This window comes from Lissotriton helveticus, chromosome 5_1 (genome assembly GCF_964261635.1).
Source record: "Lissotriton helveticus chromosome 5_1, aLisHel1.1, whole genome shotgun sequence".
Lineage (NCBI taxonomy): Eukaryota > Metazoa > Chordata > Amphibia > Caudata > Salamandridae > Lissotriton > Lissotriton helveticus.
This window is the reverse complement of record NC_136065.1, coordinates 1,481,959,593-1,481,975,517: the sequence shown is the minus strand read 5'-3', so window position 1 is coordinate 1,481,975,517 and position 15,925 is coordinate 1,481,959,593. Positions and strand designations below refer to the sequence as shown.

Genomic DNA, 15,925 nt, shown 5'->3' with positions numbered 1-15,925 from the left:
GTGATTACTGTTTAATGCGGGACAAACTAACAAGAAATTGTCACTATAATTTTTTTTTTAAAAACGAACTGGGATGGGCTCTAAAGGAAGCTTCCACCCCCCAACAAAAATTGCGACTCAGTGGTCCAGGACATTCTAGTCAAGTATGGAAAGATAGGTTCTAGCAACGTACGTTGAGTGAGATGGGCCGGCATTGAATGGGGTCCATTTGTTAGATGCTACTTGTGCTCCTGACGGGCATGAGCCGAGGTGAATAGGCAGCATAGCTAGGAGATCACTGATTTTGCCACAAGAGGCTCTGTAGATAGGTTACAAATGTTGATCTTGCCGACATTTATTGATCACAATACCGACCCTAGTGCAAAGATTCCCTGCAGCACAAATTATCCTCCACTGGTGGTGCCGCAGGTTCTTGGCCGACGTGTTCCATGATAGCCAGACACCGAAAACATAATCACCTGCTTCTGTTCTTCTGAGGGATCAGCTTCCCTGGGCAGCTCATAGGTACTAGGCTGCACCTCTATCGAAGGAAATGCAGGTCAGTCACCCCGGCCGTGGCAAAGATCATTTCAGTACGAGTATAAAGGTGCCTTGATGCACAGGGAGGACCACCAACGTCCTTACAGCTATGGGGCAGTAAGCGCTACACAGTCGCCCTGGCTCCTCCCTCGATGCAGTGTTTTAGCAGCTCAGGGTCTGGCAGCTGCAGTGGAGCAGGGTTTCCATAAAACAGCACCTGGTTTACAAGGATTGCAGAACAGAAGCATACTCTGTAGCCCACTGGGAACTCAGGAAGAGGCCCAGATGGGTGTAGACATCTGAATTATTAGCGCCAGTGAACTAGGATGGACAGCTCATATCAAATGTCTGCGGAATTTGCAGTTTTCTGTTCATGTTTTACACTGACCTTTGATACGTGGCTTTCGTTTCAACCCACTTCTACTGATTCTGGTGCCTTGCGGGTGATAGTCTAGCTGAGGGAAATATTACCAGCACGAGTCTTCCCCTCACAGCTCCCAGATGAGTAAGAAATGTGAACTGTGGGATGTGGGTTATTTATTTATTTTGAAAGTTTTATATAGCGCGAACCAGATCTTTGCAGATATCAGAGCGCTTTACAGAGCATAAATAACAGGCCATTAGATATGGCGTACTTGTGGGTAATAAGTGGGGTGGGGTAAGCATAGGAGGGAGCATAGTAAAACAGTTACATCAATAATGCAAGTGGTACAAATAGGTGAAGGCATAGACCGCCAGGTAAATCAACAACACAAGTAATACAAACAATCAAAGGGATCGAACAGATAATACTGATCGGTGCAGCGACTTTAAAAACCGACGTCAATAGCTCAAGTGTATTTAGCCATCAGGATAGCTTTTACTTCTTTCTTAAAGAGTGTGATGGATGATATGAGCCTGGTTTCAGGAGGGAGTGAGTTCCAGATCCTGGGTGCCATTCCTGAGAAGGAGCGTTTATAAGTTTTTTCCTTCCGGAATCTTCGAGGTTTTAGCAGAATATTGTTTGTGCCTCTAGTGTTTCTAGAGCCGCCAGAGATTGTCAGCTTCTGGGTGAGGTATCCGGGTGAACTCAGGTGTACACATTGGTGGCATTTCCTTGTCTGCTCCTCATAAGAGAACAGATTGAGACGCCATACGCCTACCTGCTTGGAGGAGGGAGAGCTCTTTGTTTCGTTTTTGCTCCTGAGTGCTTGCTGCTGAACCTCGCGGTACCCGCTTCGCGGGTCCCGCATCGCCCGTCTGCCTGGGCGCTTGACTTTGCTTGTTGGTGCTAACATCTACCGACCAGTGACCAGTGGGATCTGCAGGGCTGCGAGCGCCAGGTGAGAGACAGGGACTCCATTTCCCAGGAGTCCCTGTGTTGTCATCACCTGCACCTGGACGCTCTCCCTGCTTGACCCGCCCCCTGAACACCTCTCTCCTATAACAGGAACTGTTACTTCCGCTGCGCGGGAGCGTGCACGGGAGAAGCCCGGGACAAGGGCGGGACCGTTTTGTGGCCGTTCGGGGGCCAAAGGAGGCCGGGCTGGGCCAGCCCTCCAACATTTATTTTCCGTTTAACCATCCTGACTTTAATCCACAAGTAAACAAGTTGTGTGGTCATATTTAAAACTTGTCTAATATTTAATGGCTGCTACACATGGAAAAATGTCGTCACCTGATCCTGGGGGAAATAACAAAGGGACTTTGGACAAGTACTTTAAAAAGCCCGTTGGTGATACAGACAGGGAGTGCGATCTGGCAGAACGAAGGGCAGAGCGCCGACGCTCCATTGAATCCATTAAAAACAAATTGACTAGGGGCATATCACCAGAGATTAGTCTAGTGCAAGTGGGTGAGGGTTTGTTACAAGTAAATGATGACTCGCAACCATCACAGGGCTATCCCATGCTTTTGCGAGAAATGACCCCCCCATCATTATTAGTCATTAGTGGTACAGAAGGAAGTGACACTGTGGGTACAAGTGATATTACCATCGTAATTGAAACCATACCCACTAACATACGAGTACCGCCACCTGGGAAAAAGAAACCTGGGAAACAGGGGGTTGGCAAAACTGTTGGGCCACCACCAAACCAGAGACAGAGGAAGGGAGGGGTTCAGCAAAGAGCCAAAATCAGCCACACTGATTTTGGTAAGGGTAGATTAGTGACAGCTGCTCCCGCACCCACAAGCATTGTGATCCTACCCTCTGCCCTGGCTCAGGTTGCCCCACATGATTTACCATCTTCCCCAAATACCTCTATATCAACTGAAGTTAGACTAAATTTAGCACCTGGTAGTATTTCGCCTCCTACTGATAATCTATCAACACTCTCCCTCGAAAATATTGAACACCTACTGAGGGCATTTACATCTCCCATATTAGAGAGGCTGAAGAGGTTAGAGGATCGTTTGGGGGTCATAGAATCGACGATCACTAGAAAAATGGGTCAGTTGGCAGTAACTGCAAAGCAAGTTTTAACGCCTAGAGCTGTAGACCCTACACCAATAGTCCTGACACAAAAGGTTTTAAAGCCTCCAAGTAACCTTGTCAGTAGTACCGACCAAGGGGTAAATCCATCCAAGGCAGTGCGTCAGCCTACCCAAACTAGTAATAAGGACACCTATAAAGGGGTTAGTACAGTGGTTGCTAGAAATAATCAGGAGGTAGGTGGAAAAGTAAACCCGGGTAAGGTAGGGAACCAGAGGGTTCGCCATGTTGAACTACCACCAGAGGCAGTCCCCTATGTGGTGGTACTTACGGGAGTCCCCAGGTTGGCAGACAACAAGAGGGAAGGGTTCAGCCAATTAAAAAATAAAACCATACATTGGCTGGGGCAACATAGACCGCTCCCATGTTTCATTAATAATGAGATAGTTCATGTAAGGCGACTCCCCTGGTTGGGGAGTAGAGTAAAGGATATAGGGGGGGATTTAATAATTATAAATTTTAGAGATCCTGGGGCAGTGACACACATCCTTAATTGGATGCCAAGGACCACTGGCTCACTTATTGTCCCCTGTGATTTAACCTACTTCTATCCTAGACCCCAGGTGCCTGCAATAACATCCGTTGGGGTACCTTTTGGTCCTCTTAATAATCCTCCCGGAATGTTTAATAATCAACATATGTGGCAGGATCCGAACCACAAAATGCCAAATCCATTTGCATGGAATACTGTACCACATAGGGAGAACAGAAATACCTATAGAGGTATGGACCACTTACAAAGTGCAGGTGGAATGAATCATTTGTTGCCTTTCACCCCTTTTGAAACCTCGAATAGGTTTGAAGTGTTCTCTGGGTTAGACGATTGTGAATGACGGTCGGGGCCCCCTGTTAACAGGTCTGAAGCGAGGCGAGTGTCTAGTACCGGATTGAGTTCCCCAATTGCCTCTGTTTCCGGGCCTATGCAGGAGAATGACACGGCCTTATGTAAATTCCTTAGTTGGAATATTGCTGGATTAGGAGCCAAAAAGGATGACCCGCTATGGATTAATTTTATCACCTCTTTTGATGTCATAGCGTTACAAGAATCCTGGGAAACTTCATGTGATGTTTGGTTGGATGGTTTTGTTACATTCTTTGTCCCAGCGATACCCAGTCAAGCTGGGAGAGCTAAAGGGGGTTTAATTTTTCTCTTTTCACTTAACCTCGCAGGGTCTTTTAAAAAGCTGGACTCAGGTTCTCCTAACCTATTAATTGTAGAATGGATTGTTTCTTCGACCCATTAAGTTTTATTACTTAATTTTTATAATTCCTGGGAGAGGGCAATGGATACTGATCACATTGCACACCAAGAGACATTCTTATATAATTTCAGTCTTAGTAAGCACACTGTATCTGAGCTCATCGTGTTAGGTGATTTTAATACGCATTTATGTAATTTTCCCTGTCACTTGGGTGAACATTTAGGACCTACTGGAACATCCATACCCCATTTTGAACATACAAAATCTGGTGAGGCCCTGGAGGTTCTAATGGCCAGTTTTAACCTTTACGAACCCCTAAATACAGATGGGAGGGAAAGAGTCCCTACATACAAAGGATCTCCGCAAGGATCTATAATTGATTACATATTTGCCACGCCGGTGCTTCTATCACAGGTAGTAACCTATAGAACAACTCTGTCACCTTACAGTGATCATAATCCTGTGGTAATGAAGATGAGTTGGGGGGAGCTTAAACGAGTGGGGTCTGGCTGCCTACAGGTGCAGGCAATACCCGTGCCCTCTGACCAAGGGAGAAGGCTCAAGTGGGGCAAGGTGATCCCAGAAGAATTTATGTCAATTTTATTGCCTAAAATTGAGGGAGAAATTGAGGTATGTCTGGATCAAGAGGCCTCTAATAGCTCAATTGTTCAAGCCTTTGAATCCATATGTGCCCAAGTTATGATGGATTTGACTGTTATGCCCTCTAAGAAAATGCCTAGTATGTCAAGATGGTTTGATGCTGATTGTTCACGGATACATACCCGGTTATTGCATGCACTGAAAGCTGTACCAAGGGACAGGCTGCTTATTGCCAGCTTGAGGAGAGAATATAAAAAGACTTTAAAGGGAAGAAAAGATTAAATTAAAAGTGAAGCGTGGGATAGACTGCTTTCTGTTGATGTCCTACGTGACAGCAAAAAATTCTGGGAAATTATTAATCATCCTTTCTTTGCAGATGAATTAAATGTAGCCACCGACTGTGTTATCCCAGACGAGAAGTGGGTGGGTCACTTTAAAGATATCTATGGCGAGAAGAATGGTATAGTCCAGCATTGCCAATTGATAGCGCAGGCCGCCCCCCCGATAGTATTTTCAGAGGAGGAAGTTTTAAAGGCCATTTTGGAGACATCAAAAAATAAGGCCCCGGGAGCTGATGGTGTACCTGCGGACCTATATAGATACTCTCCGAAAACCTGGTCAAAGATATTAACTAAAGTCTTTAGGGCAGCAAATGATAAGGTGTTCCCAAATACCTGGGCAATCTTTATCATAGTGCCAATTTTTAAAAAAGGAAAACGCGATGACCCGGGGTGTTATAGACCCATTTCCCTTCTGGACTCTGCCATTAAGATCTTGGGCAGAGTCTTATTGGCTAAACTCAGGGAAAATCTGGAGACCTGCGGAGGGCTATCAAACATACAATATGGGTTTAGGGAGAAACGAGGCACCCTGGACCAATGTTTGAATTTGCACCTTCTAATTGCCAAATACGTGGTGGCCGGGGAGGGTTCCCTTTACTTGGCCTTTATGGACCTCTCCTCGGCCTTCGATTTGGTAAATAGGTCCAAATTATGGTCAATCCTACTCGAGATGGGGATAGACTCTTCCCTGGTTGCTTTTTTAGCCTCTCTACACCAGGAGTTATTTGCCAAAGTAAGGGTCACAAATGAGGGGAGATGTACGGGGACTTTCAGGTCAGAGAAAGGGGTCCGCCAAGGGTGTATCCTGCCCCCCTCCTTTTCACCATTTATATAAATGGGTTGGAAAAACAGCTGGAGGAAGGGGGTGCAGATGTGCCGCGGGTGGGAGGTCAGCTGATTCCGGCCCTCCTATACGCAGATGATGCGGTACTGATTGCCCGTACAGGCATCGGTCTGCAGACATTACTGGATTGTTTTGGCTCCTTTATGGAAAAACTCGACCTGAAAGTAAATGCGAAAAAATCTCACACTATGATAGTGGGGAAGCAGAGAGGGAAATTAAAATCTAAAACCTTTAAATGCAAGGGGGAGGTGGTTTCCAGGGTCCCGGTTTTTCCCTATTTGGGGGTCCTTTTTGACGAAAGGGGGTCTTGGGCCCCACAGCTAAAGGCAAAGAGTTTAGCCCTGGCACAGTCAACAACTGCGTTGCTGGGCTTCATCAAAAGGTTGGGGGCCAGGCCAATGGAAGCACTTTTGAAGGTTTATAACACCAAGTGCATCCCCATTACCTCCTATGGGGCTGCCCTGTGGGGTTATGTTACCCAAGAAAACATCCAAAGGGTAGAAAACAGGCTAATTAGAACATTGCTCTCAGTGCCAAAATCGACCCCCACATTCTCTATTCATGAGGAAGTAGGTTTGGGTTATATCACAGACAAGCTGAATTTGGCACCTCTCTTACTTTGGGCTAGGACATGGCTGAATCCAGAATTAACTTTAAACCATCTTATTCTAGAGGACATCATGTCTTTGGACCATGCCATGAAAATACCCTGGTTGAAGTTTTTAAAAACTACTTTTTCAGCCTTGGGTAGAGTGGAACTTTTCTTATCTCCTCGCAACATCAAGAGAGAGGATGTAAAGTGGATTAAAGTCCATTTTACAGAAAGGGCACGCCTAAGTAGAGAGGGGAGGGAAATGATGAAACCATCTATGAGTTCATGCCATGTTAATTACTACCCCAACCCTGGAACCATATTTGAACTTTGTCACAAGACCCCTTCACAGATTTTTATTAACAAGATTCAGGTTCAATCTAATCCAATTCTCTTTAGGTTATTATCCTTCATGGAATCATTCGAAGGATGCACCCCCTTGTGACTGTGATACATTTTCTGAGCAGGATACCATGCATTTTATGATGTTCTGTGAGTTTTATTCTGCTGCTAGGAAAAAACATCTATTACCCGTGCTGAGGGAGGCGGGTTTTATTCAAGTTAGACCTGCCTTACTTTACCTTCAGATGCTGGGCAACATCTATATTACCTTTAGTGTGGCCAGTTTCCTAGCAGAAGCTTTTCATTTTAGGAAAAAACGAGCCCCACTGAACATTTTATTGTGAATAAGGTATCTTTTATTAGTATCTGACGTGATGTAGCTTAGTAAAATTATATGTCATTTTGTTGTAATATTTAATTATGAATTGTGATTTTAATGTATATGTATTGTATGTGCTTTTTATGGGTTTTTTGAAAATCGAATAAAGCGTGCTTTGACTGACTGAGAACAGATTGATGTAATGTCCTCTAGTCTAGTACCACCTCTTTTATACTTAGTTTGCATATTGGCCCTCATTAATACGAGTAAACGTTCCCTAACTTCAGAATATTTCGTAGGTGATTGGATGCATGTATATTTTGTCCCATGAAGAAGCAGGAGGAATTAGATGCTCTGGGCAGACACATTCCACTTTAGCATTCCTATCTCTTTCTTATTGTAAAATATGTCCTGCTTTAATATCAACCACCGATGCTTGACGTCCTATCCATTCAGTGAATTGCATTGTGTCCACTGATGCGGGGGAAGTCACAGTGGGAAGTCTAGCATGTGATGCCTTTGCTGTGCACCGATTTGTGAGGAATATTGCATGCTTTGCATGTATGTGCCTCAAAGCTTGGTGGCCAGCTTATTTTACCAGCAAAAGCATGTGCAGACCAGCTCGCTGTCAGTAGTTACATTACGTTGGGTAGGCCTCAGCCTTTGCATTGGTAGAGGACAGTGTTGAGCCTGATATCCATCTGGCTAGTAGTGCCTTCCTAGGATGCGTACCCTATCTTTTTTTTAGGTTGTTTCCAGCCTTGTTTTCAGAGATGTGTCCTGCCTCCAGATACTATCAGCATGCTTTAATGACCAAGGATTGGACAGAATATTTCACCCTTCCATGGTGGTCTAGAGGGAGCCTGCCTCAGTTAGTTGGGTTAGAAGATGGTCCAGATTCTCTTCCTGCTCTACCAAGGGTAAAGTGTCTCCGTGTTGTATGTGGCAGGCATCTAAGACCGAGTAAGAAGCCTGAGCTCCAGGAGATTTGTGATATGTGTGTCGTCTTACGTTAGTTAGTTCCGAATGTTTGGGAGCCCACCGAATCGATCCCCTAAGGTCAAATAGGAAGATGTAACTTTTTCACTAAAAAGGAGAACTGGCAGGTGTGTCTGACTCCTCCTCTAGCCAGATATGCTGTGGTAGATGGGAGTGTTAGGAGTCAGCCATTTGTCAGACAATCTCTCAACTGTAAATGGTAATATAAGCAGCTCTGCATTTTAACCCAAAATTAGGAAGCACACTATAGTTGACCGTTTACACTATAAGGTTATTTATTATATACAATTTATGCAATAACTTTACAAATTACAACAAATGTTATGTAGGCCACAATCACATAACTTCACATTTCCATATCCTATTAGTCTAAGTCCCACCTACATTATTATCAGCCATCAAACAACACAGTTGCATGTATAGTCTTTTCGCATACCTTACAGCACCATCATGCCATACTTTGCAGCTACGTCTTCATTCACCTTTCTCCATCAACCAGTCTGCAAGTCTAACCTCGTTGCTACTCAAGTACTTTATATGCATTTATCATGTATGGTGTCTTGTGGGGTGATTAGAACGAATGAATGAATGAATCATTATTGTTTAAGTTCATTAAAACCATAACACTATATCAATAAAACTGGGCATGTTATGACAAATATAATATACATTTTAAAAGCTGATGGTCACCAGCAGTACATTTGAAGGAGAAAGAAACAATATTTAAACAAATGTCCCAAAACATTTTTTTGACATAAAGTGCTTTTGTACTTTTCACACCATATTGGCCTGTATCGAGATATTTTTTCAGTTTAGTCTCGCGTAAAGAAGTCAACATTTTAGCCATTTGCAGTTATGCTGTGGATCGTTCGGAGATCTGCAGGTGTGAATACCCCTAGCGTTAAGAGTTTTTTTTAGCACTAAAAGTCGATTCGGTTTTAAAACAGGACATATGCAAATTGAAATAACAAAGTCCTGCTGTGCTGCACCACAAAGGGTGCAAGACAATGGCCCATTATATTCCCAGGCTGGTTGACCAGCATTAGTCGGTAGTGACCCAAGACGTATTGCTAGTAGCTTTCTTTTTATATATAGGGAGTATGTAATGCTTAAGTAAGCTGCGAGCTGTAGTACCGAATACGAGTGCAATACCATCCACGCATGGAAGCGCTGGGCAAATATGATTTTATCTTCAATTAGCGAGTGCCTTTTTGTCACTTTATTCAGTGTTTGTTGAAATGTCGAATACGGTAGGTTCTGTTGCCAAAGATCTGTCATTCGTTTACTTTTTGGATGACCACAAGTGCTTGTTGTAGGCTGATCGAAGATCATTTTCCTGTGCCTTCCAGATAGAAGTATTAAATGGATTCTGACGATTTGACCAGATTTTGTAAATCCATATTTGTAAAGCGCGAACTACTCACTCTTACGGGTCTCAAGGCACTGGGGGCCGTTGTGGAAATTAAGTGAGCTATTGCCCAGAGTCACATGGTGCTGAGCTGTGCTGCCTCCAGAGCCGGGTATCGAACCGTGACCCCTGTGCTCCCAAGTCAGCTGCCCTGGCCACTGCACCACACCTCTCCAGCTTTATGGGTGCATACTTCCTGGATAGATAATGCTGCAGTAGTCCAAATTCCAGGTGGACCTGTGCTGGAGAGGAGCTCCGTGGTAAACTGAAAACTGTTTTGTATATTTTTTTTAAGTCTTTCATGGATTAATGCGTCTTTACCATGTTGGACTTAATTTACATAAGCTATGGTCGGCAAGAGTTTTGCTATAATAACAGCTGATAGTGGTTTAAACGATGGACCATTTAAGCTCTTTGCTATGGTGGAAAAGGCATATATCAACCCATTTGCTAGCTTAGTTAGATTGTCGTTGTGTATTTGGAAGTTAAGTCGGTTGTCTATATGTAAGCCGAGCTATTTGTAATTTGTAACTGCCTCCAGGTGGTGTTACCTAGTTTAAGTGGTTGTTGTGCTTGGAGACGATGGCTTATGGTCACGACTTTTGTTTTTGCTATATTTATTTATAATGAGTCTTCCTTGGCAAAGTGTTCCAGTTCATTAATCCCTCTTTGAAGATCTACTCTTGTGTAACTCAACAGAGCTATATCGTCTGCATAGTATAGGTGCGTAAGTCGTAATGGACCTAGGCATGGTGGATGCGAGTTTACCTGGTCTAACTTTGACGAGAGATCAGCCATAAAAGCTGCACAAATGAGGGGCTAAAACGCAACCTTGTTTTAGTCCAGCTTCGGTGTGCATTTTTCTCGTTAGTCTGGTGCCATCTGCTACAATCACTTGCATCCACGTATTTGTGTACAGCTGCATTATGGCTTAGAGGGTTGGACCTGGAAGGCCCCACTGCCTTAGTTTGTTCCATAATATTCCTCTAGTGACTCAGTCAATTGCCACCTTGAAGTCTAAGAAACATAAATGCAGATTTTTCCGCTGTCTGGCGGTCTTTTCTGCCATTAATCCTAGAGCTAGAATGTTCGTGATTGTGCCAGAGCCCTTGTGAAATCCAGACGGGTTAAAAAGGATTATGTTGTTATTATCTGACCAGTCTACCAGGTCTTTAAGAACCAGTGAGGCATGGTATTTTGCTTTGAGTCTATTAAAGCAACCATTCTGTAGTTTGCTGGTTCTATCCGGGACCCTCCTTTGTATACATGGTTAATTATAGAGCCTCTCCAGCTCTCTGGAAGTATGCGTGAACTGCTAGCTTCATTGTAAAAATGAGACAACTGGGATGGTCAGAAGTCAGGTTCCGATTTAGAAATCACCTGGGGGACACCATTTGGACCTGGGGCAGTGTCCATTCGGCCTGAACGTATTACTTTGAAAACTTTGTCTTCTGTTTATTGCATTGAAAAAAATGTTGTTATATAATTTGCTGCTTTTGGGGCATATTGTAGCTCTTTCTCTATCTTGATAAATGTGTATACTGGTTCGGCCTATTCAGTTGAACTATTTGAATACGGAAGGATAATATTGGTACTTGGCCTTCTTGTAGTTAAGCATGTTATTGTGTTGTCATCCATCATTGATGGATGTTTAGGGGTTCTTGTTGCTTCGTCCCTTCTATGTTCCACTTACACAAAGGTTTTAGTTAAGTAAAGTATCCAGGCAGGCTCTGTAACACAGGCAGCATTAATTGTTTTTGATGATATTGTGAGGCAATTTATCTGTTACCACAAAGCTCTGGCATTTGAATGGTCTGCGTTAAAAAGGAGTTTGGACCAAAAGTTATCTGTTTGCATTTTCTTGTCCTCCCAGATTTCTTTTTTGTACTGCTTCTTGAGGTTTTTATTTTTTTTCCTAGGGGTTTTAAACACAACATTGTCCCTTTGGGTCTAACTGTGCCTCTTATTTCATTCCTTATAAGCCAGGCTTTTTTCCCCAGACATTTAAGCTGTGTGTGTCCCGATCTTGTGGAATAGTGTAGGGACATCATGTAGCAAGTTTGTTAGAAAGGCTACCCAGGCAGATACCTGAGATTCCTACAGGGGCTCGCATTTTATTATCAGTTCCTTTGGCTATTTCAGGGAGGGTGTTGCTCGACCATCTTATGCTCTTTAGATTGGATGTTGATATTTGTCCTGACTTGGTGGAGGGGCGATTAGTTTAAGTTGCTGATAAGAATGATCACTTCTAGTGTTATATTTATTGGAAAATTCCTATATATGTGAAGTTCGGAGGTCTGTCCTGTTGGATTCTACCATTTATTACTCTCATGCCTAGGTACTCTAGATCTGTCACTAGTTTCCATCCTCTTGAATCATATCATTTAAGGGTTGGGGTGCTTGGGATTGCACTGCCCATATTGTCTTTACTGAGGTTAAGTGGTTAGCTTCCTCTGGTGTATATATTAGGTTAGAATTAAATCGCCTGTTACTATTATTTTCCAGGATGGATTCTCAAACCATATTTCCGTTATTACGGTGGTCAGTTTGTTGAATTGGGCGTTTTTTCCCTCACTCCTTGGATGTACACAAACATTTATAAGAATGATTGTATTCGCTACTTTACTGTGCACCAGGTTGATATTAATCAATTGAATATCAAATATCGTGGCAGGCATTTGAACAGACGTAATATGTAATGCTGCGGAGAAGTAAGCGGCCATGTCACCCATTGGCCTGCCATGTCGTTGGGATCTTGTTGCTTTTACGTGGTGTAGAGTGTAGCCTGCTACTTGAACTGGAGTGATCAGCTATGTTTGCTCCTGCAATGTTCCAGGATAAGGGATTTAGTGACAACTGGTTCCCTTTGTTTCTATTGAATCATTCCCTACGTGAAGCCATCTGGGGTCTGCCATAATCAACCTGGGTGTTTCTTTGTGTTTTTAGTTCTGACTCGATACCTCTTGAGTCAACTCTCGCGTTTTGTAATACAGAATATACTGGAGTTATAAATCTTGTTTAGGATCGATTGTTGTACAGTCGTAACAAGGGTAAGGGGTAGCATTGCCTTACGGGCTTAGAAAGTGTTCTACTCCTGTCTTTGAACTGTTGGGTTATATTTAAAATTAATGAGACAGTCTCTGGTAAGTTCCAGGTGGACAGAGTTTGCTCATTTTGATGTATATCTCCCTGTTTGATTAACCCAATATATAGTAGATTTGGAGAGATGGTTTAAAGTTGGTATTGCTGCCATTAAACTTAGAACATTTCCTCTATTCAGGTAATCCCGAAGGCCCTGTGATATGTACTGTGGTGTTAGTATGATCTAATTATTTAGATGTTGTGCTTACTCCTCAGTTTTTGACTGAGGGAGAGGATACATACAGGGCTCCGTCTTTACTGGCTGTTGTCTTGATGATTGTTGCATCATGTTGGCGTGATAAGAATTTATGCTTCTTAGTGTCCAATCATTTGGGCCTCTGTTTTTGAGTGCCTTTCTGTAAGACCCCTTCTTGTTGATTTTTTCTAGGTTCATTATTTTCCTTCTGAGTTGATAAACCTATATCCGGTCTTTTGCGGTCATCTATTCCTTTGTTTGTCGTGCGCGTTGTTTAAAACCGGACCTGTATGGGTTTTAATCCTATTCACGACTTCAGTGTTCACTGCACTTTTAGGGAGCTGCATTCTTCATTCTGTATGGTTCCTTGTTTCTTTTAACATACTCTATGTAGTTAGTCTTATAGGCTTGTACGGTAGTTCATGCACACTTTTTAACCCTATGGTTTCTTTACTTGATAAGTCTGAAGAGTCTTAAAATTACAAGCTATATTTAGAAAAAAGTTTAAACATTTATATAGACAATAGTAACAGAGAAAATTCATATATCAACTAAAACACATTAAACACATTAAAATAATAAAATAACAATATTGTAACCACCATACCAGTGGAAACAATATTAAAAACATCAATAATATTCACAAAGATATTACTTACCTCAAAAATGATTTTCTTCTCAATTATATTTGCACATCATGATATTTGTACGTCACAATATTTAATGTCCAATATTTCTGTATCCTGATATTTTCTTTTAAACATTTTGTCCAAACACCCGTGATGTCATGGCAGCAGGCCAGGTGCTACTACTCCAGGGAACTAGGGCCTAGAATACCTGCTCTCAGAACTTCACTGCTATCATTGGAGATACCTTTTATGTTCATCATATAATGATAGTAACAAATAGAGGTTTGAGGTTGTACATAGGGCCTAATTACCATGTTGAGCAGACTTACAGGCACATGCTTCAAGGTAGGATTTGTGTGAGTCCTTAATTGCGAATATTAAGGAATCTCAATTAAGGACTCGCAAAATCCTATGCATGTAGGAATCGCTATAAAAATAGCGATTCCTACATATTCTTTATTTGTGACTCGCAAATTGCGAGTCGCAAATAAGGAATGGCTTCCAATTCATTCCTATTGGGTCTCTCTCAAGAACAAGAAGTTCAAAGTATGCAACAGACCAATGTGAGTCTGTTCTCTAAGTATCAGTGACCCATCTCTGACTCACCATCTTTAATAGGAAAATACACTGTAAAAATCACAGTCAGCATGTACACAAAATGTTGTATAGGCTCAGTGAATCATAATTCAAAACAAAATGCAACAACACCTAATACTATCCCCTAAATGAATAATAATCAGAACATTGGAATGCTGGAAAATCCATTGAAAACAATGGAGTGCCCCGGGCTTCAGATTTCATGGAGAAGCCCGGAGCACCAGCATTCCAATGTCACCATTTGCAGTTGTTGCTATGAACAAGGGCCTTATGGAGACCATGTTCCATGTTAGAGTGCTTGCCACTTGGTAAGCTAAGAAATTCTGAGGAGCAATTCAGGAATATTGTTTTACAATGCATAGGAAATGGCTTGCAATGATGCATAGGAATGTCCCATCATCAACCATAGCATTTGAAGTCAATAAAGCTTCACTGTGGTTACTCTGCACAAGTTCTAGATCCCTTCCGTAAAGAGGAATTTTCTCTGTACTTTGAAAAGTACTGCTTCATTTTTGACTACTTCAATAACTCTGAGGGTAAATTCACCCAATTCAACGCATATGTTGCAGAACCTGTCCAATAGAATAGCAATCTTCAGGTGAACAAGTATTGGCATGGAAAGCTGTGTCAGAGTTAGAAAATTGTGTACTGGCTGTTTTGGCACAGCCCTTCTCAAGAGCCAATGCTGAGAGGGCCTTTTCACATATAAAAGTTTCCATGAGAAGGAAAGAGTGAACGTGCATGACCAAATAGTCACTGAAGAAGTAGTGTATGGTGTACTACAATAAGTTTGATTTCTTAAAAGTATCACACACACTGTACGTACAGTTTCCATATACCATGCAAAATCAGTGCAGAAAGCAAGCAAAAATGAAAGCAAAACTTTTCATAAACACTGAAAAAAAACACTGTTTCTGTTGTTTTTAATCATGCAAAAATGTGTAATCACTGATAACCACTGTTTTTCAAGGGATTGGAATTGTTGGAAAACACTGAAAACCCCCACCAGAACTTACTAAATGTAGAAAGTGAAAACAGGAAAGCCTAATTATAATTTTTGGGCACGATGAAGAATTTCACGTGAGTTATATTTTTTAGTGACAATGTTGGCATTCTCCCTCATTGCTTTAACAAAAACAAGCATTGACAAAGCAAATAGGTCTGGGCAATGCCCGAGCTCTGAGCTATTGGCATTGTCAATGTGATGGATTTTTCGTCCCTCACAGATTCTAATTACTTTATTGGCCAAAAATCATTAGAGCAACATTAAAGTAGCAAGTGGTATATGTGAGAAAGTGGCATCTTTCTTGCACTGGTATGCCCCCACTTTTTTCTGAACTGCTGATGTGCTTTGACTGAGTGAGCCCTGGGTTCCTGCCAACCAGGTACCCAGGGCCTGTGTTCCTTCCCTGAAAGCTGTGTTGAAACTAAAACCCAATTGGCATCTCTGGCCACCTGTTAGCCCCTAGTAAATGGTACCCTAGGTACCCAGGGCATGGTGACCAGAGAAGACCCCTGAGGACTGCAGCACTTATTGTGCCACCCTCAGGGGCCCTGTAGCCTGACACCCACACACTGCCTTTGCAGGCTGAGTGTCTAGGTACAGAGCTAAACCAAGAGTCGACATGGCACATAACCCTGTGTTCCATGCCCACAGAACCCACTGCCCTGGCATACTTCAGTCACCCCTCTAGCTGTGTGCCCTATGCCAGAGGTGTGGGCA

General features: G+C 42.6%; 1 protein-coding gene across 1 annotated transcript in view; it reads right to left on the bottom strand.

Annotated features, from left to right (window-relative positions):
- Positions 1–15,925, bottom strand: part of LOC144753658 (transmembrane domain-containing protein TMIGD3-like) — a 166,215-nt gene that overhangs the window by 133,787 nt on the left and 16,503 nt on the right. The gene's annotated exons all lie outside the window — the stretch shown is intronic.